This window comes from Pleurodeles waltl, chromosome 7 (assembly GCF_031143425.1).
Source record: "Pleurodeles waltl isolate 20211129_DDA chromosome 7, aPleWal1.hap1.20221129, whole genome shotgun sequence".
In the NCBI taxonomy this organism is placed as follows: Eukaryota; Metazoa; Chordata; class Amphibia; order Caudata; family Salamandridae; genus Pleurodeles; species Pleurodeles waltl.
The window spans coordinates 727,522,156-727,547,807 of record NC_090446.1 but is presented as its reverse complement, the minus strand read 5'-3'; positions in this window follow the sequence as shown (position 1 = coordinate 727,547,807).

Sequence of the window (25,652 nt, the reverse complement as noted above, 5' to 3'; positions counted from 1 at the left end):
CTGTCACCCCCTCTTCCAAGACACACAAACGCAGGCAGCCACCCACCCAACAGCCATCCACCTCACGACAGCCTCCAGCACATGCACCTGCACCCAAAGACAGCACACCTGGCTCTCCTACAACCACATCCTCTTCCTCCACTTCCATCTCCACTTCTCCTACCTTTTACCTTGGTCCTAAGAAAGTTTTCCTTGCTAATCTTGACCTCTTTCCCTCCACTGACCCACCCCCTCCATCTGCAAAGAGTCCCAAGAGCACCTCAGCCACCACCAGCCCAGCTTCGAGTGTCACTGTGGTGCATGGGTTCTGGAGCCCACCCTTTGCCAGCAGTGACACCTCAATCAGCAGCAAGGGGACAGCCAGCCCCCCACCAGGCAAGAAGACCAGGAAGGTAAAGGGCCGCCGTGAGAGGACTGACACGGCTGACCCCAAGGAGCCAAGTTCTCCCACATCACCAGCCACAACAGCTAGGGGAGGCAAGGGCCCGAGAGCCCCATCTAAGGAGCGAAAGGGCAGCAGGGCGGAAAAGTCAGCCAGCAGGAGCGCGGAGCAGGAGGGGCCCACAAGCCCCATCCCGGGTGTTAGGAAGGACACCAAAGGGCCCAGGACTCCGTCACCGAAGGGTCCAGCAACAGCACGGTCGGAGGGCGAGTGAGCAGGGAGTCCAGGCCAGGTCTGGCTCCCTTGACCTACTGGACGAGCACCGCTGAAGAGGGCCCCGCCGTGCAGAAGAGCACCGCTGAACAGGGCCCCGCCGTGCAGAAGAGCACCGCTGAAGAGGGCCCCGCCGTGCAGAAGAGCACCGCTGAAGAGGGCCCCGCCGTGCAGAAGAGCACCGCTGAACAGGGCCCCGCCGTGCAGAATAGCACCGCTGAAGAGGGCCCCGCCGTGCAGAAGAGCACCGCTGAAGAGGGCCCCGCCGTGCAGAAGAGCACCGCTGAAGAGGGCCCCGCCGTGCAGAAGAGCACCGCTGAAGAGGGCCCCGCCGTGCAGAAGAGCACCGCTGAAGAGGGCCCCGCCGTCTCAAGCACCGCTCCGCTGGGCCCCGCCGTCTCAAGCACCGCTCCGCTGGGCCCCGCCATCTCAAGCACCGCTCCACTGGGCCCTTCCTGTCAAGCACCGCTCCGTTGGGCCCCGCCGTCTCAAGCACCGCTCCGCTGGGCCCTTCCTGTCAAGCACCGCTCCGCTGGGCCCTTCCTGTCAAGCACCGCTCCGCTGGGCCCTTCCTGTCAAGCACCACTCCGCTGGGCCCCGCCATCTCAGGCACCGCTCCGCTGGGCCCTTCCTGTCAAGCACCGCTCCGTTGGGCCCCGCCGTCTCAAGCACCGCTCCGCTGGGCCCTTCCTGTCAAGCACCGCTCTGGTGGGCCCTTCCTGTCAAGCACCGCTCCGCTGGGCCCCGCCATCTCAGGCACCGCTCCGCTGGGCCCTTCCTGTCAAGCACCGCTCCGTTGGGCCCTTCCTGTCAAGCACCGCTCCGCTGGGCCCCGCCATCTCATGCACCGCTCCGCTGGGCCCTTCCTGTCAAGCACCGCTCCGTTGGGCCCCGCCGTCTCAAGCACCGCTCCGCTGGGCCCCGCCATCTCAAGCACCGCTCCGCTGGGCCCTTCCTGTCAAGCACCGCTCCGTTGGGCCCCGCCGTCTCAAGCACCGCTCCGCTGGGCCCCGCCATCTCAAGCACCGCTCCGCTGGGCCCTTCCTGTCAAGCACCGCTCCGCTGGGCCCCGCCGTCTCAAGCACCGCTCCGCTGGGCCCCGCCATCTCAAGCACCACTCCGCTGGGCCCTTCCTGTCAAGCACCGCTCCGCTGGGCCCTTCCTGTCAAGCACCGCTCCGCTGGGCCCCGCCGTCTCATGCACCGCTCCGCTGGGCCCTTCCTGTCAAGCACCGCTCCGCTGGGCCCTTCCTGTCAAGCACCGCTCCGCTGGGCCCCGCCATCTCAAGCACCGCTCCACTGGGCCCTTCCTGTCAAGCACCGCTCCGCTGGGCCCTTCCTGTCAAGCACCGCTCCGTTGGGCCCCGCCATCTCAGGCACCGCTCCGCTGGGCCCTTCCTGTCAAGCACCGCTCCGCTGGGCCCCGCCGTCTCAAGCACCGCTCCGATGGGCCCTTCCTGTCAAGCACTGTTAACGGTTCACTGTGCCCACCATGCCTCCTCCTTGACCAGTGAAGACTGTAATCCACCTGATGGACTGTGGCTTTGCATTTCCCAGGATGCAGCAGTGGGCAACCCACCCACTGTAGAGACTTGAGAGACTGTGGCTTTGCACTCCCCAGGATGGCCGGGTGGGCATCCCACCCACTGTAGAGACTTGAGAGACTGTGGCTTTGCACTCCCCAGGATGGCCGAGTGGGCATGGTGGCCCCTTCGTGGATCTGGCGTCATGGACTCATGTGGCTGTGGTGCCCCCCCCCTTTCCTTCCCCCTGAGGTGCCTGTAGTTTTTTAATCAGATGCCCCTGCAGTGTTCTCTCCAAAGGACTCAGGTCTCCTGTGTGGGCTTTGCCCTTGTGTTGCTACACTTTGGCCCACGGACACTTTGAATCTCGTTAGTTGTGCAGGACTTATTGCCTCGGTATTTCGTATGCACTGGATATTGATTTTGGATATTTGAGTTGTTATTGCTATTTGACCGTGACTTATCAGTGGTTTTTCTTTCCCATAAATTTCGAGTCACTATTTAATTATGTCCTTGTTTTCTTTACGGGGGTTTGGGTGGTTTCACTGTGACTTGTTGCTCTGCATTGGTGTGTACATGGTTTGGGGGTGTGGGTGTATCGCGTATGTGTGTGCATGTGACCTTTCGTCCTCCCCCCTCCCGTGTGTCGTAGGTGCAGTACTCACTGTTGTCGTCTGCGCCGGCGTTCGTACTCGTGGTAGATGAGCAAGTAGACGAGAGCAGGTAGGATGTTTAATTCGGGTTCCATGCTGTCCTCCTTCCTCGTGGAGTGCGTAGAGGTGCGCGTTTTCCCGTTCGTAGTCTGTTTCCGCCGTGTTTTTATCGGCGGTGCTCCCGCCCCGGAAAAGGTGGCGGGTTGGCCGGTCATGATAGTGTGGGCGGAACATTGTCTGCCGCCTGGCTGTTGGCGGTGACCGCCGCGCTGTTTGTCGGTCCCGCCGTGGCGGTCGGAGTGTTAAGTTGGCGGGCTGTGTTGGCGGTTCCCACCAGGGTCAGAATTCCATTTTTTGGACCGCCGGCTTGTTGGCGGGTTGGCCGCCGCTTTATCACCGACCGCCAGGGTTAGAATCACCCCCTATGTGACCACATCAAAATTCTCAAATACAAAACTATCTGTTTTAATTAGACCGATCTGCCCCCAGGGGGAACAGACGCCACTAGACACCAGGGATTGTTTTTATATATATATAAATAATGAAGGGGAGTGGCCCCTTGGGCAAGGTTCGCTCCCCTGGGGGCAAATATTTATTAGGCCTTTTCTGCCCTCCCTGGGGGTAGATCGGCCTATTTTAATTAGGCTGATCTGCCCCTGAGGGGGAGGGGCAGAAGCCACTAGGCACCAGGGACTTTTTTTTCTTTTTACACGTGGGGAGAGACCCCTTAGGCAAGGGTCGATCCCCTGGGGGGCAAATTCTTTTTTTTATTAGGCCAATCTTCCCCCAAGAAGGGCAGAAACCACTAGAAACCAGGGATTTTTTTTACATCACTTTCACCAAAGGGGAGCAACCCCTTAGGCAAGGTTCTCTCCTCTGGGGAGCACATTTATTTTAGGCCAGGACCCAAATTGAGTGAATCTCATAAATATGGTGAATTCCTGTCCCTTCGATTTGGCGTAGGGGAGCACAGCAAAAAGACTTGTGGCGCTGTCTAAAGCCAAATCTATGCAAACAAGGCCCTTTGCCTTGGTCTTGAGTCTTCTTTTGTGTAGCCCTCAAGCCTAGGTTTCCCACCAGCATCCTCACAACAATTTTAAGACCTAGAAGTAATTTTGGATTCAGAAAGCATTAGAAAAATGGTGTGAATTTTCAACTGTCTCCTATGGAAAATCCTTCTTCCAACTAATCACCATATAGTGTAGAAATTAAAACATATGAACTACAGCAAGAGAATCTACACCTGCCTACCGAAGAATGTAATTTCTATACTTTAAGCAGTGATAAACTAAGCAGAAAAAAACCTGAGAGCAATTCCCTGGCTCCCATTAAAATTCAATGGATATCTAAAAAAGTTAGTTTCCTGTCACATACCAGGCTGGAACTTGTGGCTGGCTTCCTCTGAGCTGATTTAACAACACCAACTCAAGTAATTAAAACAAAGCTTTTCTGGAGTCCAGGCCTCAAAAACGCTGCAACACCCTTAGCCCTTAACTCCGAGCTAAAGACAGCTGCCTTCAATGCAGGAAACGCGTTTCTATATTACCTAAACAATTTTCTATCCCACTTAAGGGGTACAGCAGAACAAGAGTGATTTTAGAACTATCCATTAATTCTAGCTGGATTCTGCACCTTTTTTCTTTAGACTGTCAGTTTTTTTCTCTCTCGGTCCTTTTGGTAGTGATTTATTTACAATGCCAGGAACATACCAGCATGTTGTGATAGATAGATTAGATATAGTAATAGGATAGCTAGATTAATAAGGTAGCTAGATTAATAAAATAGAGAGATAGATAGATAGATAGATAGATAGATAGATAGATAGACAGACAGACAGACAGACAGACAGACAGACAGACAGACAGACAGACAGATAGATAGATAGATAGATAGATAGATAGATAGATAGATAGATAGATAGATAGATAGATAGATAGATAGATAGATAGATAGATGTGGTGCTCAGCAACATAATATCATTGCTTTGTGGGATTTCCCTTCAATTTCCGTTTGAAATCCGCCAACTTTGGTGCCCACCGTGACTGTTCGTCCCTGCACAGTAAGCTACATGATGCCAGATTGTGCTTTGAGCTGATGGTTTCCTCATGACCATGCCGAAACCGACACCCCACGTCATTTAACGCAGCACCAGCCCAGATTGTTTTTTGAAAAAAAATACCTCGGAGAAACAAAAGAAAACAGTATAATATGAACTAATAAAGAGTGACACTATTTTCCTCACGTAATAGGCGCAATGGAAGTAGCTTTATAAATAATAATTTGACCCCCATGATACCAGAAGAAACAACACCAAACAAGCTTTCAGGAAGATGGGCCTCTTTAGGTTTCCAAAACATCCACAACTGTGTGGGAGAAGTGCTAGAAATGAAACCTGATATAAACCTTCGCACTTTTTACCTGTAATATCACATTAAGGGGAAGAATTAAAAAAATTGAAAATACTGGTTTAAAAAAATAGTGCAAGGTCTGCTTAAAACTAATACTAATATGAAATGGAGCTTATGATAATAACAGTGTGAGAAACATTTTATTTTAAAAAGATCCGTGGAATTTGAAAGGTTTGAAGAAAACATAGTCAAATATATAATGTTATAGGGTGGTGTTTTGAATGCTTTGTAAAGAACAGAGGAGATGCTTTGTTGAGAGGATGCGGTCAAACAATGGGTTAGTGTTAGAACCACCATCCCACTGCAGTTCTGCTTGATACCTCGCCTGGATTTTGACAGGGCTTTCTGAGTTAGCTGGCGCAGTAAGCCATGTTATCCTGCAATGTGGTGACATTTGTTGCAAAGCTCCTCTCTGTAATGTTGAGAAGGTAATGAGACGGAGACTCTGAAACTATCTGCCCTTAGAGAGCGTCTTATCCTGAAAGCTTATTCGTGGGCTGGCTCCTTGTGACATTTAAGGCCAAACAAATCTGTATACCTGATCCACGTATCAGTAAAGGGATGCATACTATGTGTTCTCTCATCTCAGTGTTCCGTGACCAAGATCTTAAATCAGTAAAAAGAAATTCTATTATTTAAACAAGCAAACCTTTTAAACACCATGATGCATTTAAACAACACTTATTAGCATGCCTTTCTTTGTTTCTGTAGATCGAATCATTTTTTTATACGAAATTGTAATTGCACCTTCTACCCAACAATCTGCAGGGGACTGAGAAATAATATCACAATGTGCATTTAAAGAAGGACGTGAATGCTGCCTTTTGAGGTGGCGAGCAAGAAAGTAGAGGTTCAGCAGTGGACAGATATTTACATTTGGCATGGTGAATCTGTTCTGAATGCTTTGTACCGACCAGCAGGGCAGTGGCTTCATGAAAACACCGAAGCAGGTGGGGTGTGAGCTATTCGCGATTAATGATCAATGCTAATTGTCAGCAACAGATAAGGTGTTAAAATGCGGGTTTAAAATAAAAACCAGCAGACTTCACTTTTAAAGACGCGTTAGTCGCCTTATGGTATGGGTGGATTTTACATAAAATCTTGAATTCTTGACAAGAATCCAGATTTCAGGTTTAGACATTACACATGCTTCTTATGTAGGCGCGGCTCGTGGGAGGGACCAAAAAAAAATTAATAATAACATTTTAAAAAAATACCTTTTTTCTGCACCACACCACGCCGCTCCCATCCTCTCCTCGACTGGAACTGGACTGCAGGCACAGGCTCCCAGCCTGCCCTGTGTCCAATCCTACCCCTGCCTTCACCTGCTGGCAGTGGTAGGATTGGGTTGAGCCCCCCAGCAAGGGCGCTCCGAAGCAGAGTGGGAGTCTCTGCCTGCTCTCTCCAACCCATCACTGCATTGAGACTAGTGTGCAAGTGTGTTTGGCCGGCCGGCAAAACATACTTGCGCACTTCCCCTCCATTGCGGTCACACCTGAGGCCGTGCCCATTTTATAGTAAAAAGATTATTATAAACAAAGTTTATTATGTTGGTTCTGTAAAAGTTTTGCAGCTGCTGCTGGGGGGTGGGAGGGGGGGTGACGCTCCTGCACCATAGCAGAGGAGCCACCCCGCTTCTTATATGATATAAGCCACTACTTTCTGTAGCAGCGTAGATTTTCTGACCTGTAGAGAAACATTTAGCATGAGAATCAAGCTGCAAGTGTTTAAAGTGCAAGAAACAGAAAGTAAAAGTTTCAACAAACAACACAATGGAAGCTGGTGGCAGATTGTGCAGTACAATATGACTGGAGTATGTACTAATTGCAAGGTCAACATTTTGGACATTGCAGGACAATTTTTGGGATTTCGGCTATGAAAGAAATGTTGCTTCCAAGCTGTGACTTGGAGGTGTCTATTTAGTGTGTGGCGAACTACAACTCCTTCAGAAATTATAAGAGCTTCCACTCTGCCAAACATGAGACCTCCATCGGCATAGCCAGTCCACAATCACTGGCTATAGCATATACATCCCTGAATCACCGCCTTCAAACCATTATGGTCCTCACTAGGGTGGACCTCCCTGTGTAGATTTTCACTCAGGGTCTGTAAAGCAAGTCATAGTGGACGTGGGTAAGGTAAATCATTAATGGCCCTCATGTGCAGGAAGAAAACTAGTTTTTTTTGCTTTTCAAACACAAATCCCTCGATAGTTTTTTCAGAAATTTAACGAAGAATTGAGAGTGTGCTACTTCAACATGATGGCTTGCCCAGCATTCAGATTTGCTGAAAAGGGATACACTGAATCAGTGACGTAACGAAACTTGAGCCTCCCCGTGAAGTACATGAAGGGGGGCCCCCTGACCAAGTCAGGAGCTTTCAGGCCAGGTGCTGCCATCCGTACATTGTGCTGAGGAGGGACCCTGGAGCTCCAGGTCCCCCGAACCGCAGGGGCTGAGTGGACTATTGTTACGCCAGTGCACTGACCTAGCGGCTTAATTTTTTTTTTAAATGATCACCTCCCACACGATGGGGATTTTTAGGTTGGCAGGTGTTGGCACTGCGGGGCTATTGCAAGACCCTCTGCCAGGCAGCCACCCTGTCAGACCACCTGCCCACCTAATAACAAGCCACTTCGAGGTAATATGTGAGTGTAGAGATCCTTCCGCTACCCTTTAAATGTTTTGCATGGCATACAATCAAGGGATCATCCATCCATAATGTGCCTAGCATCCAGCATGCCTCCATAATTGTATTGACATTATGAGCACTCCTGTCTTAGAACAGCTCTTTGGAGACTGTTACCTGGGTTTCTTGTAGCCCTGGATCTGTGTATGTTCCTCTTGAAATGGCCCCTTGTCTCACAGGCCCAAAACACAATTCACTTCCCTCTGTTCTCCACGTTTGCGAGAATCGCCTTCCAAGTATTGACAGGTAACTCAGATAAATAGTTTTTTCACGTATTACCATAAAAAAGGTGCACTTACTGTGAATTTACCCTCTTTGCTTTCTTTTAGTGGGATGTCCGAAGGAGAATCCATGCATCAGAGATGTGAGTGGTGGAAGAAGGTGGAAAAATAATTTATTTTATCACTAATTCCCCAGTGTGGTTGAAATTCAGTTTTCTAGACTACATTACAACCGTGGGTGTATTTTTAGCAACTTGACAAGTGGATTTGAAATGCTGTTCCCGACCACAAGAGCCCCTCTCTTCTGATAAGTACGTTCAAATCTCAAGAAATCAGGGCCAGATCATATCAGTACAACGCTACCATTGGTTTCTTGAAGTCTTCCAAGGACAAATTCAATCACTTGCGGAAATACTATAATTGCAACAACTAGGCCAAGCAAAATAGGGATGCAAAAATGACTGACTTGAAAATAATGTCTGAAAACATCTAAGGAAATGGGCACATCCAGGCCTGGTACAGTTTCTTGGTGGTTTGTCCTTTCTCATGTGATTGGCTATTCATCTGCAGTCACAATCCAATCTAACACTTGATTGCAGAAGAAAAATTATGTAATATCTCTCAGTGGATGTTTGATGTGTTTCATGTACATTCTTGTAGATATCCAAGGTGCCTGTTTGTAAACTAGACTTGGCCCTTTCTGCAGGGTCATCCCCATTTTTTTGCCCAAATCCTCCTGTTTCTTTAACTTGTTTGTGCTGGCGTTTACAATTCTGTGCACTTTAGCACTGCTTGGCAATGGTAAAGTGCTCATGCTCTCTCCTTAAAACATAGTAGAAAAAAAACATAGTAGAATGGGCTTATGCCCCATTGGCATATTTAATTTAATTATACGTCCCTAGTAAAGTGGTACTACATGTACACTGGGCCTCTAAATGAACTGCTGCTTCTGGGCCAGCAGCACTAACTGTGGCACACACCTATGAAGCCCTTTAAATCTTTTTAAGGCCTGAAATTGCAGACTGTGTGTGCAGTTTTAAACTGCCATTTCGGCAAGGAAAAATAATCCTCTTTCAGGATCAATCCTGCCTTTTTAATACAAATAGGTCACACCAAAGGCAGGACCCTAAGAGACCTCAAAGCAGGGTGTGATGTGTTTAAAAAGTAGAACATGCGTTTTTTAAGTTTTACATGTCCCAGTAGTGACAAACTTTAGAATTCATTTTTCACTACTGCAAGGCTTATCTCTCCCATAGACTAACATTGAAGTTACCTTACTACATTTAATAATAAATATAATTTCCAAATGGGAATAGGTAACTATTTCGTTTTGATGTCTTTGGAATTGTAATGAAAAATAATAACTTATGACGAAGTGGAAATTTAAATTATAATTTTGAAAATGCCACATTTAGGCCCTCATTACAACTTTGACGGGCGGCGGAGGCCGCCCGCCAAAGTTGCGCCGCAGGAATACCGCACCGCGGTCTGAAGACCGCGGCCGGCATTCTGAGTTTCCCGCTGGGCGGGCGGGCGGCCGCCCGCCAGCCCAGCAGGAAACAACCTTCCCACGAGGACGCCGGCTCGGAATCGAGCCAGCGGAGTGGGAAGGTGCGACGGATGCAGTGGCACCCGTCGCGTATTTCACTGTCTGCAATGCAGACAGTGAAATACAAAGTGGGGCCCTCTTACGGGGGCCCCTGCAGTGCCCATGCCATTGGCATGGGCACTGCAGGGGCCCCCAGGGGCCCCATGACAAGCCATACCGCCATCCTGTTCCTGGCGGCCGAACCGCCAGGAACAGGATGGCGGTATGGCTTGTCAGAATCCCTTCGGCGGCGCAGCAAGCTGCGCCGCCTTGGAGGATTCAAACGGGCCACGGGAAACTGGCGGGAGACCGCCAGTTTTCCTGTTCTGACCGCGGTGTTACCGCCGCGGTCAGAATGCCCTGCGGGGCACCGCCAGCCTGTCGGCGGTGCTCCCGCGTGCCGCGGCCCTGACGGTTCTATACCGCCAGGGTCGTAATGAGGGCCTTAGTGTCTACAACATGTACCTGGGTCATATGATTGGGTGCAGATGACAGTTTAATTTTTTGTATTCCTTCTAGACAGCCACACACAATAGGGAACCTAGGTGTTCCTAGATAGGCTATTATGGGCAGGCTTTGAGGAAGGAGCTGGACACAGCACCTTACACTTGAAAAGGCTGTGTCCTGCCTCCAAAGGACTGCATACCCCTTGTAGTTAGTCTTGAGCATGGACAGTAAAGAGAGGGTCCCTGGGGACTTCAAAGGGAAACCTCTAGAAGTTTCTCCCCCCACTTTAAAGGCACAACTCGGTATAAACAGTGGGTCTAGTCACAAACTTTTCAGTACACATCTGGACCTGTGGACTCTCGGCCAGGGAGAAGGACTGCTGTCCTGCTGAAAAGACTGCCACTCTACTGGACTGCTGCTCTGATGTACTGCTGCCCCTGCTGTGCTGATCTGCTGTCTCCTGCCCTCTTGTCTGGGTGAGAAGGAGTGGACTTGCATCTCTTGAACCCAGAACCCCAGGGTGACTCCAGGGACTAGATGGCTAGCCTCCTGATCTGAAGTCTCAGGGACACAACAGGCTTCCAACAACCTTGCACTTGCACATGAACTCTGTCATTTCTGAGTCTACCTTGCCAAAAGGTGCCACCCCAGTCCTAGACTATTGGAAGTGGGCTAAAGGTGTTCTGCTAGCCTCTGTGTTTCCAACAGAATAGATGCATTTACTCTGTTGCATTGCACAACACAGAGCAGAATCGCACATTGTTGCATTGCATGGATCAGAACCCATGCATAGAACCCGTATCACAATGCATCCCATCACTGCATCAGAACCACCACTGTGCCACGCAGCCTTGGTCCAGGTTATCACATCCCTAATCAACAGCAGCCTTAACAACAGCATCGAGCTCCACGTTGCAGCCTTGCAGCTCATCGGAATCGACCAAATTGCACAACGCATACTCGACGCCAGACTTTACATCACACACCCTCATCAACAGAATCCATGATGACATCGTAGGACCTAGCACCTCAGCATCGCTGCATTCTGCAACCGACAAATCACTTCTGCTGCTCAACGCATCTTCAACACAGATCCTTGCAATGCTCCGCAAACCGGGATTTAAGGTACTCTGTTTAGCAGACCAAACTGGGTCTCTATAGCTGGCCTGCACTCGATAGTGGTCATCCTGAACATGTGACTTTGTCCCAGTCCGGCACAACCAAAGATGCACAGTTGGCACTTTACACCTTTTGGCACTATTGTTTTACTAAAATCTTTAAAATTGAATATCTCCTGTTCTACTGATTGGACTTTTGTTGTTTTGGTCTTGTTTTATTTCTTACAAATTACACTATTTTTCTAATTCTTTGTAGGCTCCTTTAATGGCGTTTTTTTCCTCAGGGCTACAGTTTGGTGTGTTGCACAAATACTACACATTGCCTCTGAGGTAAGCCTGAAAGCTCTGGGCCAAGCTACAGGAGGGTTGAACATATGTTAATTTAGGGTTTGCTTTTCTTCACCCTGGGAAGAATGCTGGCTGCTGCTTGAGAAAAGTTCACCTCCCTCAACCAGTAACGAAATTTGTTATAAACTGCCTATGAATAGCTTATTAAAATGCCTCTTTTTCAATGGTCACCCCCATTTTTTGTACTGATGCTGTTAGTTTTTTGATGCTGCCTACCAGGGCACTGCTAAAAAAGCTTCAGGACATGTGCTCTGACCCCTAATACATGTTGACATTGACTACATTCCTGTTTGGCATATTTAACTTACTGTAAAAAACTGGATTGTTGGTTGGGTGAGGTGTTAACCCTGCTCCAGCAACAGCCGCAATCCCTGTCAGAGTGAACCACAAAAGTCACTAAATCAACGTGTGTTTAACCCTCTCATAGCCTGGCACACAAGCAGTCAGGCCTACCTTACAGGCAATGTGTAAAATATTTATGAAGCACACAAACGTAATAAAGTTAAAACACAACACAAAAATAATCCTGCACAAATTTAGAAAAATAGAGTTAATTTAAATAAATTATTTGACTTCAAAATCACAAAAAACGACTAGTCAAATTGAAGTCATTAATTTTGAAAGTTTAGGGTAAAATCTAGTGCCTAAAAGATCAAAGCACCAACTACGTGTGGATACAAAGAGTGGATTGTGTCTGGTCAGAAATTTGAAGAAAAATATTCTGAGAAAGTAGAAGTTCAGCAGGGCAAGGCTGCATGTGTTGTGCAAAGAGGAGGTGTCATTGTCATGGAGCCGCTGGATTATGTCACAGTAAAGATTGTCACATTCACACTCAGTCTCCTTTTTGGAAGTTGAAAATCTCCAGTGGACGAAGCTGGAGGCTGTAGCTGATGAGTTCCACAAGGACAGATACCCCTTTGCGAAGGACTACTGAACAGGATTTGCTGCTGCAGAGAAGAATGTCGTGGGAGCTGCTGCTTAGTCAGGCCGACTGGTGATGTGCCCTGGGTGGATGGTTGAGCAGATTGGTCTTTGTCTCCTCTCAGTTCTCAGAGCAGTTTTAGCCAAATATTTTCCAAGTCCCAAGTTTTGGATTTTGTCTATCTGGGTACCTTTAACACCACAACCAAGGACTTGAGGGGCAACCCTTGATGGGTTAGGACTCACTTAGGCTCGGTCCAGGTGCGGGTTCAAGATAGTTGGAGCCTTTTCTGTCCCCAAGGCTCTAATTAGGAGGCCAGCCATCCATCTCTTGGAGTCACTCTGGTAGTCCTGGGTTCTAGAAATGGAAGCAGTGCTCAAGCAGCAGGGCTGACCTCTGATGGTTCAAGGCAGGCTTCAGATGGCAAATCAGTTTTCTGAAGAACACAGCAAGCCACAGTAGCAAGTAGTCCTGTGAGAGTACTTCCACAGGTCCTGAAAGTGAACTGAAGTGTTAGTCTAAGGGCCTGCTTTTTATACCTGGTGCCTTTTTTTAAATAGACATTTAGAGAGAATTCCATTTGAAATGTTTGACGTTTCCTGCACTCCCATGCCCTGGCTTCGAACCTGCTGTATGAACAATGGAGGAGTGACTAGTCTTTTGAGTGAAGGCAGGACATAGCCTATTCAGTTGCCAGTGGGGCTGTGCCCAGCTCCGCCTCCCCATTCTGCTATTGGTGGCCCATCTAGGCACACCTAATCCCTTCATTGTTTGTCTGTGTGGAAGGAATGAACAAAGTTCAGCTACCAACGGCACCTAGTCACATGACCCAGGAGCAGACTGTAGACACCAAATAGCTATGGCAGGAAAATGCCAACTTTAGAAAAGTGGAATTTACAAATATGTACCGAAAGATCCAAATTTACCAATAAAGAGGATTTTTCATTACAATTTTTCAGACACTAAATTTGAAATTTGTACCTGTTGACAACTAAAGGTTAGCACTTATTAAATGTAATTTGGCACCCAAATAATATCCCATAGAAGAGGTAGTTCGGACAGTAGTGAAAACAAATTCTGGAGTTCTTCACTATCAGGACATTTAAAATTTAAATATACATGTCCAATATTTTAATTACAATGATTAAAACGCACCTTACCCTGTGAGCGTACTAAGACCTACCTTACGGGTGACTTGTAGGTAATAAAAGTGGAGTTTAAGGCTTGGCAAGGGGGTTATTTTGCTAAGTTCAATTTGCAGCTTAAAACTGCATTCAGGCTGTAATGGAAGACCTGGGGTGTGTTTTAAGGGGCGATTTAAGTGGGTGACTCAATGAGTGCTGTAGACCCACTAGTAAAAAGAACAGATAATGAACGGAATGCTGAACAATGCAACCATTCATCCCCAGTCTCAAAGATCTGGGTTTAATCCATTGTTTTTTGCCCACCATGCCCTCCAGTTTGGATTATGCAAATCAAACTCACTAGTAGCATTTAATTAATAGGCCTTGGGTATATGGCATACCACTTTACTAGGGATTTATAAGTAAATTAAATATGCCAATCAAGGGTAAGACAATTTTGCCATGTTTGAAGGAATGAGCACAATCACTTTAGGAGGATGAAGACAAATGTTTTAGTAGAAGACCACCCTAATTCTGAAGGGTCCAACACTTACTTATAGGTCCCTAATATATGGTACACAAGTGTGTCAATGGCCAGTAAGGTAAATGTCACTAGTGGACCGAAACACATACTGTGTCACCAAAATAGTGACAATGTAAAGCATGTCTCCAGTCTGGCCCCTTTAGACTGGACGTGAAGTTTTAAAACTCCAAATTCAACCAGGTAAAATAAACATTTTGCCAGAACTAAACTTTCACTTTCCTTTTTAATATTTTTAAGTCACCCCTAAGGCAGGCCCTAATTACCTATAGGGAGGTGCATGACATCTAGAAAGTACCTAAAAAGTAGGACATGTAAGACAAGTATATTGTATTTTTTACTTGTTATAAAAATGAAAGTGGTTTTTCACTTTGGCATCACTGGCTCTCCTTTAGGAAGGCACTGGTTTACATTATGACACCTTAAAATCAGGGCTCTGGAATTATGCAACACGGGTGACCCAAATTATGCTGCACATTATGAGGCAGGATTGAGTAAATTATGCTGCAAGGTAAGGCAAATTATGCGGTGTAATGGAGCACATCTTGCGATAGAGTTACTTCACTATTGTGCAATTTTTACAATTGTTAACACAGTCTGGGCATTGATTGCACCTCATTTGTATGAGTGTAACACTCAAATGTAGCAATAAGTAGGCAAAAAGTGACCAGCTAATTTTTGCAAAGGGCCTTGAACTGCTCAGCAACACGTGTTGCTGAGTTTTTAGCAACTTTTGAACCATTTGAGCTAGAAGCAATGATTTTTTTAAAACAAAATTAGCAGATTATGAAGCAGGTGAATTATGTAGCAAATGTGGTAGATCTATAATGAGGTAAAAACACTGATGCTGCACTATCACATAATTCCAATGGCCCTGCTTCGAATGCTTAATTTTAGTTTGGGAGTAAAAAGAAAAATTATTCAAGGACTCATTTCAATAGTGATTTTATATCCAAATTAACGGTCAAGTCAGATTTTACTTACTATTTTGAAAATGATACTTTTAGAAAGTTTATTCATCACTTTATTTCAATTGCAATGATCATAAAAGTACAAACAGTTAAATAATAATCCTACAATACTTAAAACCACATTAAAGTTAAAAATACAGTATGATAAATTCTCGTTACAGCCAAACCTTTCCCAATTATAATGTGGCCACAGGAAACTAGAGGTAACTTCATATGGAATAACTGCAGTAGCACAGGTTGCCCATAACAAAGTATTGCTTACGCTTACAATAATAGTATATGAGAGGGAGTGTGCCTAACATAAGCACTATAAGAGACAAGGAAAGGAGGTGCAAACTACACTAAGGGCCAGATGAAGCAAACAAAAAATTTGCGACTCGCATTTTGCGAGTTGATGCGACTTGCAAAATGCGAGTCGCAAATTGGAATGCAGGCAAAAAAAACATGCCGAAATAGCGACTCGCACCCGGACTCGCAACGCAGTGTGCGAGTCTGCCGATTGCGAGGTCGCTTTTTGCGAGTGTGCAAAAAACGAACTCGCAATTAGCGAGTAGATGTCGCAAATTGCGATTAACTTGTAAATTGATTACAGGTGCAGCAGAACACTCCAGAAACCACTCCAGAACACTCTGGAAACACTTCCTGGCACATGATGATGACATCACAGCCAGGAAGTTTACTAATACACCTGGGAGGACCACACCCTTTTATAACTGCCGAACTACACACAGGTCAAACAGCAGCTGCCATGGAGGGAACACCAAGGAAGAGGAAGATTAAATTCTCTGAGAGGGAGCTGGAGGTGCTGACAGACGAATGCTGTCAGCACTATGATGACTTGTTTGGTAAATCAGCCCTCAATGTTCCTGAAGCCACCAAGAAACAGCTGTGGCAGGACATACAGGACAAGATAAATTCCCTGGGGGTGAGCCATAGGACCTCGACGACATAAAGAAAAGGTGGTATGACCTCCGCTCCCGGACCAAGGAGAGGGTGGCTGAAAGGCTCCGGGAGATGAGAGGCACAGGAGGGGGACCATCGTCTGTGCCACCACCCACACCCCTGGAAGAAAGGGTGGAGGAAACCTTGGAGCAGGGGGCAGTGTCTGCATTTGGGGACCTGGACACCTCAGAGCCCAGCACATCAACCGGTGAGTACCATGTGATATGCCTGTACCCCTATCAATGCCATACCCCCACCCACCATGTACACAGGGGCATGCACAACCAAGATAGCTCCATTTCAGGGTAGCAAATGCCAGAATGATGCATTATGGGAAATGTAGTCAAGTAGGCAGTTCATAGGCAAATGTTTATTATGAAGTGTGCAATAGATAGTAGACACTGACAGTCTGTTCCCCATGTCCCACAGGTCTCCAAAAAGACACCACCACTACTCCAAGCAGCCAGCCCCATGAGGACACCTCAGGACCCGCCAGCACCCCCACCTGCACGGTCAACAGCATCCCTGCAGTAGCCACACCTGCTGCAACAATATCACAAGAGGCTGCCCCAGCAACAGGCAGGGATGAGACAGGTGAAAGCACAGGGCAGTCACCGCTGTGCAAGCGTCGCAGGTCCATTACATCAGGGCTGCAGTCTGCATCCGGGCTACTTCCTCCCAGCACCAGTGAGGCACATCTGCTGCATGGTCAGCGCCTACAAAATCGAATTTTAGGGAGGATTAGTGGTGTGCTGCACCGCTTCGTGCGCAATAACCATGCCAGCATGCAGCACCTGAACTCAAGGATGGACATGATCTGCAATAACACTGGGGACCTTGCCCTTGCCATGAGGGAACTGGTGGGAGGACTACTGGCCCAGGCCGAGGGTGGGCGTCGCAGGGACCGTCAGCTCCTGCACAGACTGGACAGGATGGCCACATCCATCGGCAGGCTCGCCATGAACACCACAGGCCTGTTGAGGAGGACAGTTGGGCTGCAGGTGGAAATGGGCCATTTTGCTGGGGATGTGGCAAGGGGCCTGGGACGTCTGACCCACATCATAGACATGATGGAGACACGGAATATGTCGAGGGGCACAGGGGAAACACCCCAGGACAGTGAGGAGGGCTCGACAGTGAGCAGTGTCTCTGTCACTGACAGCAGGGTGCTCAGGAGTAGCAGGCAGAACACCACAGAAGCACCAGGGAGCAGCCAGGCTGGCAGGAGGGGCAGAAGGTCTTAGAGATCACCCTGGACCATAAGAAGTGGCACATGATGTCAATGTGCCACATGCCTGGTTTGCATTTTCATGCCCATGGACATTCAGTACTTGTAAATAGTTTCATTAATGCACTAATAAAACAGTTATTTTTGTTCCACTTAACAAATGGAGTTTTTGGTCAATAGGTGAGTATGGTTGGAGTTGGCACGTACCTTCCAAAATATTGTGTTGCGATGTGTTCCCGTCTCAGTCTGCCTTGATTAGCTATACTCCTATCCCCATGATGGCGATGTGGTTGTTCTTGCTTTTCATCATCAGGATCTGGGTCTGCGGGGGTGAGAGGTAGCCCACGTCGGGTGGCTATGTTGTGGAGGATGGCGCATGCGACCACAATTTTGAATGCGGTAATGGGGGTATATTGGAGGGCACCTCCACTGCGGTGGAGTCATCTGAATCTTGCTTTCAGGAGTCCGAAGGTGCGCTCTATGAGGTTCCTGGTCCTCTTATGTGCATTGTTGTATTGCCTCTCTGAATCATTGCTGGGTGATAAAAACGGAGTCATGATCCAAGGCCTAAGAGCATATGCACTGTCACCTGTTGGGCACAAAAAGAACACTGTTAGGAAGTCCTGATTGTCGTGCACAGTGACCTGTGTGTATGTCTGCAAGTGTCTGTAGCTCTACCTAGGAGGTAACCGTCTCCGAATTCCCCAATTTCCAGGCGTTGATGTATCCCACTATGCCTAAACATGTATGAGTCATGGGTACTGTCTGGAAACTTAGCTACAATGTCTGTGATGACATAATGGGCGTCACAAACAACCTGAATATTGAGTGAGTGGGTACACTTTCTGTTGCGGAAAAGGTGTTCCAGATTTGCAGGGGGGCATATTTGAATGTGTGTCCCATCTACACACCCTATGACATGGGGAAAGTGGGCAATGCGGTAAAAGTCCAGCTTGGTGCTGTTCATTTCTGCCTCATTCCTTGGTAGGTATATGAAGTGAGACATGTGTGTGAGCAAGGCATCTAGGAAGGCCCTGAGGAACCTTGACACTGCACTTTGGGATACCCCACCTGCCACAGCAATGACCCCCTGATAGCTCCATGAGGCCAAGAGGTGCAGTGAGCATAGCACTTGCACATGCATAGGGATGGCGCAGCCACGCAGGGTCTGGTGTTCTAGCTGTGGTTTGAGTAAATCAATTAATTCTAGGATGGCTGCGCTGCTAAGGCGGTATTTATCGTATATCTCATCCTCAGTTTGCTGAAAAAGAGTCTGCCTTGTTCTATATATCTTCTCCTGTCTGTGGCCCCACCTCCTCCTCTGCTGGGCTGCGTGGACTCTCCTTCTCACTGCTATCAGGTATATCTCCGCCATCTTGGTGAACCCAGATGCCTTCTGGGGCTCCTTTTATACTTTGGTAATGGTTACCACCTGCTCTGAGTTAGTGGTAAATGGGACGTGCAAACTGGGCTTTTTGCGACTAGTCGCAATTTGCGAGTTGCAATTGCATAAGGTTTGCGACTCGCAAATTGCGACTTGCTATTTGCGGGTCGCAAAATGGGGTCGCAACTGATGCGACTCGCAAACGGGTCCCATCGCTTTTTGCAAGTCGGAAATGGGCTTTTTGCATCCCATTTCCGATTTTGCACTGTCGCAAATAGCGAATCGGCCCATTTGCGACTCGCAAACCTTTGCTACATCTGGCCCTACGTTCCTTCTATCTAGGGGGAAGAAATTTCAAACCAAGAATCTAACAACACTCAACTAAAGATAGAAACCAACAGCAACAAAGTGCACATGCAATTCAAGATATCAAACAGTCTTGTCTTAGCATAGTACATCCACTCCTTGGAAATATCAAATAATGATCCATGGTTGTCAGATGGCAGCCCAATGGTGCCAATGCTCATCAGGCTTTGGCTTCAATGCACTTCTTAGAGGCTACCTAACTGTCAATCCATGTGGGGAGCTCAGTACAGTTGTCAAACTTAAAAAAGACCATAATTTACTACCCACCTAGGGTTTACAGAGAGTTTTCACCCCCAAACCCGTTCGAACCAGAATCATGTTTCTTTTAGTCTATGCTCCCAGGAGAAATCAACTCATTGGGTAAACTATGGTCTTATCTGTACTAGTCCTGAACAGGCGCAACGCCACTCGGTAATCATCAATCCCTTGCACTAGGCAGACTGGCCAAAGCCACCGCCGTCTCGACGCTCGGTGACCTGCGGAGATGATTATAATGTGGCTAACCATTTCAGGCATTGATTTACAAAGAGGGCAAAAGACAGACGTCCTACTCCTTCGCCAGAAACTACAAAAAGCATTCACCGGCAAACAGCCGTAGCTAAAATGCAAATACAGACATTTAGCCCGGGGGGGGTAACATAATCCAAAAAGTCTTCATATTTTGGCAGCAATTTAAGCTCCAGGTACAGTTCTGTAAAGAGACCCTGGTTAGCCCTGGTCTGTTGCCGCTCCTTGAAGTATTGGCTGCCTTGACAACCTGTCTGTCTCCTCTATGAATCAGATCTGGCCGGTCTCAAAATGTCTTGAGCTTCAGCTTTTTATACCAATCATGAACAAAGCTCAGCCATGGAACTTTCCAAGCTGTATCCAGCTTTACCAGGTGGCCTAAACACGAACTGTATGTGGACACATCAGGGATAGACCAGACCCGTACCCAGTAGAGAAGGGGTTTTAATTGTATTAAGCCAGTCACCCGAGTAATGCCTGTATCATATCTCAGGGGAATAAGGGGGGTACTAGTTGTTACGGCCACTATCGCCCAATAAAGTTATTTTCAGCTATCTCTAGAATATGAGCATTATCATTCCTCCAGACTTCTGCGCCGTAGGTAGCTGCAATCAGGGCCTTAGCTCGATAAGCCGCAAGGGCTGGCGAAATAGAATGGGTTTCTGTAGCCCTAAAAAAGCAAAGGATAGCACTAGATCTGTGGGATAATGATAGGGAGCTTTTTATTAATTGTGAATCCCAAATTAATTTTGGAGACAAGGTAATTCCCAAATAGTCAAACTCCAACACTCTATCGAGTGGAATCACCCATTTTTATATGTTACCAAAAACCATATACTTGGTTTTGGAGCAGTTGATATCCAGCCCCCTAACTCTAAAAAAAAGACCTGAATTTTACCACCAGATTTTGCAATCCCATTGGAGACTTAGAAATTAGCAATGAATCATCAGCGAACAAAAGGATAGGAATTTTCCCTACATTGATAGTGGGAGAATCATTTATGCACTGCTCGAGGTATTCGGTGACACCATTCATGTATGGGGAAAAGAGTGTAGAGGCCAACACACACCCTTGGCGTACCCCTCGACAAATTGGGATTCGGGATGTCACCTCTCCATGTCCCCTCCAACGGACTTGTGCGTAGTTCTCGCTATGTAACCTGATTAAAATTGCAACCAAACTGGTAAGAACTCCCATCTTCCTTAGGACTTCCCACAGGTAGTCACTTGCAATTAAATCATAAGCAGCCCGTAAATCGACAAAGGCTACATACAGCCTCTGACATGGAGGAGAACCTGCTTCCAATAAAAACTGCAAACATGAATGCCTGATCGATGGTGCTGGTTTTAGGATTGAATCCTGCCTGCTGTGGTGTAAAGACCTTTTTCTCTTAGCGCAGCCCAGCAATTTGCTGAGTACCTGCCTAGCAAAAATCTTTTGAAGATTATCCGGCAGACTAATAGGGTGGTAATTGGTGGGCTGCTTGCGTCACCTTTTTTGTACACTGGGATGATTTCAGACCCTTTCCAAGTGGCCGGCATTTTGCCCTGCATGCTTTGCATTTTATAAGAGATTTATATACACAGCCCACACTAGTGTTCAGATTTTAGGGGTTTCAAGCTCTCTACGGCTGCCAATGTGTCTTCCAGTGAGAAAAAAGATGTAGAGCCCTCTACTACATGTTCCTCTACCAAAGTTATGCATTAATTCTCTGCTTCATGATTAAGATCTACTATGGGGTTCTCTACATGTTGATGTAAGGGACCACATGGACCTTTCCCCACGTCATTGGAGCTCCCTGAATATAAAGCACCAAAATGATCCTCCCACTTGTCAGGCACGATATTACAACACCCTGAAATACCCAAACTACCAGTTCCACCAGAAATTATTTCCCAAAAGGCTCGATTGTCTCTTTATTTTAGGGCCTGGAGTAATTTACCCCAGTTATCTTTGTCCCACTTACCTCTTGCCACCCTTTGGGCCTTTTTATATCTTACTCGAGCCTGGTTGATGTCTGCTCGATTACCCTCCCTAACAGCAGATACCAACTCCAGCTTGGCCATCCTACATTCCCGGTTAAACCAATGGGGACGTTTCACACCCAACCTTTGGCTGTCTTGATGTTCTCTGACAAAAATCGTTTTAAGTTTGTCAAAAAATAGGAAATGGATTTGTAGGAAGTGGGTGGTGTTTACAGGCTGATCTTCTAAATTAGTTATATACTGTAAATACCACTGATAGATCTCCATATGTGTGTTCTGGTCAGCCAAGACTCTAGGCCACGTTACTCGTTGTTGGTTGGTAGAGAGGCTAGGTTCTGGCAAGGTCAAAAATTCCTAAGCAGTTGATCTAAAATAATTCCCTCCATCGAGTGTTATAACTAGTGGACAATGGTCGCTCTCCGTGGTGCTCAACACCTCCATATCCACCGTCTGGCCATTACTGCACATCCAACAGGATGTAGTCAATAATGCTCCTCTGATGCCCCCTTCTAAATGTAGATGCTCGCACTAAATCAGATCTCGTCCTCCCATTACAGGCATGTATCCCATGTGCCACCATCATCGCCACTAGCTGTAAGGCCTTAATAGAGAGTTGACTTAAAGGTTTACGAATCAGCTGGGGAACTCCCCACTGCTCGTTCTCCTCCCTGGTTACCAGGTTAAGAACAAGGCAGGGTTCGAATTGGGTATCAGCAGCCACTACTATTCTAGATTTACATTTGTAGGTCTCTACAAGCTTCCCTAGCATGACTAAAACCGGGGACTCTGTTAACTGGCATAGAATGCTCATACACATTTAATATCACTAGAGTCAGCCGCCTGGGGAAGCTCAATCTGATGCCCATTAAATCAGGGGAGCCTATCCTCAGCTGTTCGTGCTTACAGGCTGTATCATTTCTCACCAAGATCATGAGACCTCCTGATGCCCGGCCCCTTTTCCTGGTTGGCAGGGCTTCCACTCTGTAGGTTTTAAATCCACTAATACCTTATACCTTATTGCCGGCTCAAGTTTCTTGGAGATTACTGAAAGTGTTGTCTTGCATTCTGACGGCATGTCGGGGGGGCACCTGTATATGCACCTCCCACCAGTGTGCTGGGTGCCCCTACAGGAGAGGCCACCAAGGTTAGTTCATTTTAATCAAGGCACAGGGAGGTAGAAATTCTTCTAACAGGCTGTGGCATCATTATACCCAGTCAATCCTGCTAGTCTAACAATGTCAATGGATAGTAACGATTACAGGTAGGTACGCCAAGAATAGTGTACTGAGTGTCCCGAGTTTGAGATAATCGATATGCTTGAAACTAGGTAATTCAAGTGCCCCCAGAGGATGGAGGATTGAAAAAAAAAACAAGGGTAGCGCTCTAATACCCCCTTCCTTGTGGCTTTTTTTGCTAATCGGATTTAAAAGATCGCACACAACCTGGTGACTTGAAATTCACAATTATACAATCTCCCTGTGAAGATTATGGCGTAGGACCCACCCAAGCCACCGTACATGTAGTAATGATTTCCCCACAGAGGCTCTGTGACCAACCAGACTGTTTCTGTAACCAATGTGCAGTTTTGTTTAACAATGAATTATGTGACTCACTTGTCCCTCCTTGCAACCGTGGGACATTCTGCAAGATGATAATATTAGGGGTACGTTCTGGGGGAATACTAGGTCTTATGTCGGAGGTACCCGAATATGATGGCAATGGCCCTGGTTCCTCTCCACTTCTAACTAAGTCTACTACCACTGCCATTTCACTTTCGAGATGTTTACTACATGGGCATTGGAGGGTTCCCTTTGAGGGTCCATTGGTACCTACTTGACCTCTCCCCCTACTTAATACTTGGCAGGCCAACAGTCCTTCATCATTCCTTCTCGGGCTAGCTCTTTGTTTATCGCGAGTCACATGTGATTCCTGAGTGTTAACACTACACCCATGCCTGGGGTTATACAGATGGTTTCTTCTATCATGGACAAACTCGTACAGTTGCATCTTTACCTCAATTGAATTTAAACGCTCGACCAGAGGCTGCAGTTTTAAATCAAGGATACAGCCAGGTTTGTCCACGATCTGTTCTAATGTCACCCCTTGGACCTGCAGAAGTCCCTGTTCCACCTCATGACTAGCCCCCCTCTTTTCAATTAAAGAGGGGCATTGTGCCACCAACTGTTTACTACTGCACCTTGGGTTCTTATGGTTCCTAACTATTGTTTTCTCTCCCCATCTGGTGTCATATCTTCACTTGAGCTTAGTGGGGAATCTAGGGGTACATGTGTCTGCTTTGAAGCCAATACTTGCTCGACCGCACCCCCCTGAATCTCCACTGCCTCAGGGCCGTTACGTGACATCTCATCCCTACATACTCCCTCCCAACCGGCTCACCGTCATTTGTAATACATGATAATGAGGTCACCGGGGGAGGTGAGCGTAGGGAAGATACAGAGAGCCAGCGTTCCGCCAGCTCAATTTCTTTATCGATTATACTCACAGCCCTTACCATGAACTTATCCATGCTTGAACTACAGGAGCCTATTTGGCATATTGGGCTTATGACCAAAAGATGGCCTTACTAGTTGCTTTACTGCCAGTTGCCTTGGATCTAGGCATGATGCAGAATGCTATAAAGACCCACCAACATCCATCAAGTCTCAAGCACCCTTCTCGTGGCCGACCCATTCACCGCCCTTATGAATGCAATTTCAGAACCAAGAGAGTAGGCCCGGATCTGCCTCTTTTGGGTGTTGATGGGAAAAGACAGGCCCTGTCTTGTCCAGGCTTCGCCCGGGCTCACTCCAGCATGCGGCCCTCGCTGCGGGAGTGCAGCGCTCCTTTTGACAGGCCAATGGCTGACTCCTCCTCCTTCACTGGGGGGCTGGGGCTTCTAGTCAGCCCCCCGCAGATATCTCTAGCAAGTGCGTCCCGCGCCGCAGGAGTGCAGCGCTCCTTTTGGCAGGCTGATGCCTGACTCCTCCTCCTTCACTGGGTGGCTTTGGCTTGTAGTCGGCCCGCCACACTGCCAATGAGATACCCCATTTCTAACATTGGTGATCAGCGGTTGGGACTGGACTTGTATTTGCACTTGACATATAGGCCCTCATTATGAACATGGTGGTCTGGACCACCATGTCGGGGGTGGCGGTCATTAATGCCAATGGCATCGCGGTCCAGACCACAATATTCTGAACACCATATTCTGAACTACCCACCGCCAGGCCAGAGTCCACCGCTGGGCAGACTGTGAGCACATTCGACCCGGCAGTGGAGCCATTACAGGTGGTGAGGTTACGATCCCATTTCCACCAGAGATTCTCTGGTGAGTTACCCTGCCATGTAGTCCCTGGCGGAAAGCATACGGGTGACAGGAATAATCATTCCTGTCACCTGTATGTGACATGCCTGGCCCCTCCCCCTTTCCACAATCTCTACCCACCCAGCAAGCCCCAAGAACAGCCACCCCCCACCCCCGAACCCCAAGGACCTACCCCCCAACCCTCCACCCCCAAAACCCCATGCAGGTACCCCCACCTTGACCCTCACCATCCCCCACCCCAACATACAAGTCCCCCCACACTCCAACCCCCCACATCCACTTTCACCCATTCACATACATGCACACATGCAGACATCCACTCAGACACACATCCCCCATACACACACATGCACACCCCATCCACACACCCACAATGTCTACCCACCCTGCAAGCCCCAAGAACTGCCCCCACACCCCACGCCGAACCCCGAAAACTGACCCTCCACCCCCAAAACCCCATGCAGGTTCCCCCACCCGACCCTCACCATCCCCCACACCCCACCATTACATACAGGTATCCCCCACACCCCAACCCACCACATCCACATTCACCCATTCATGTACATGCACACACGCAACCATCCACTCAGCCACACATCACTCCCCACATACACTCATGTACACCCCCATGAACTCACACACTTACACACAAACACCGCTCCCCCTTCCCTCTCAGACAGCACTTACCTTTTCCATTGTGCTGCCTCG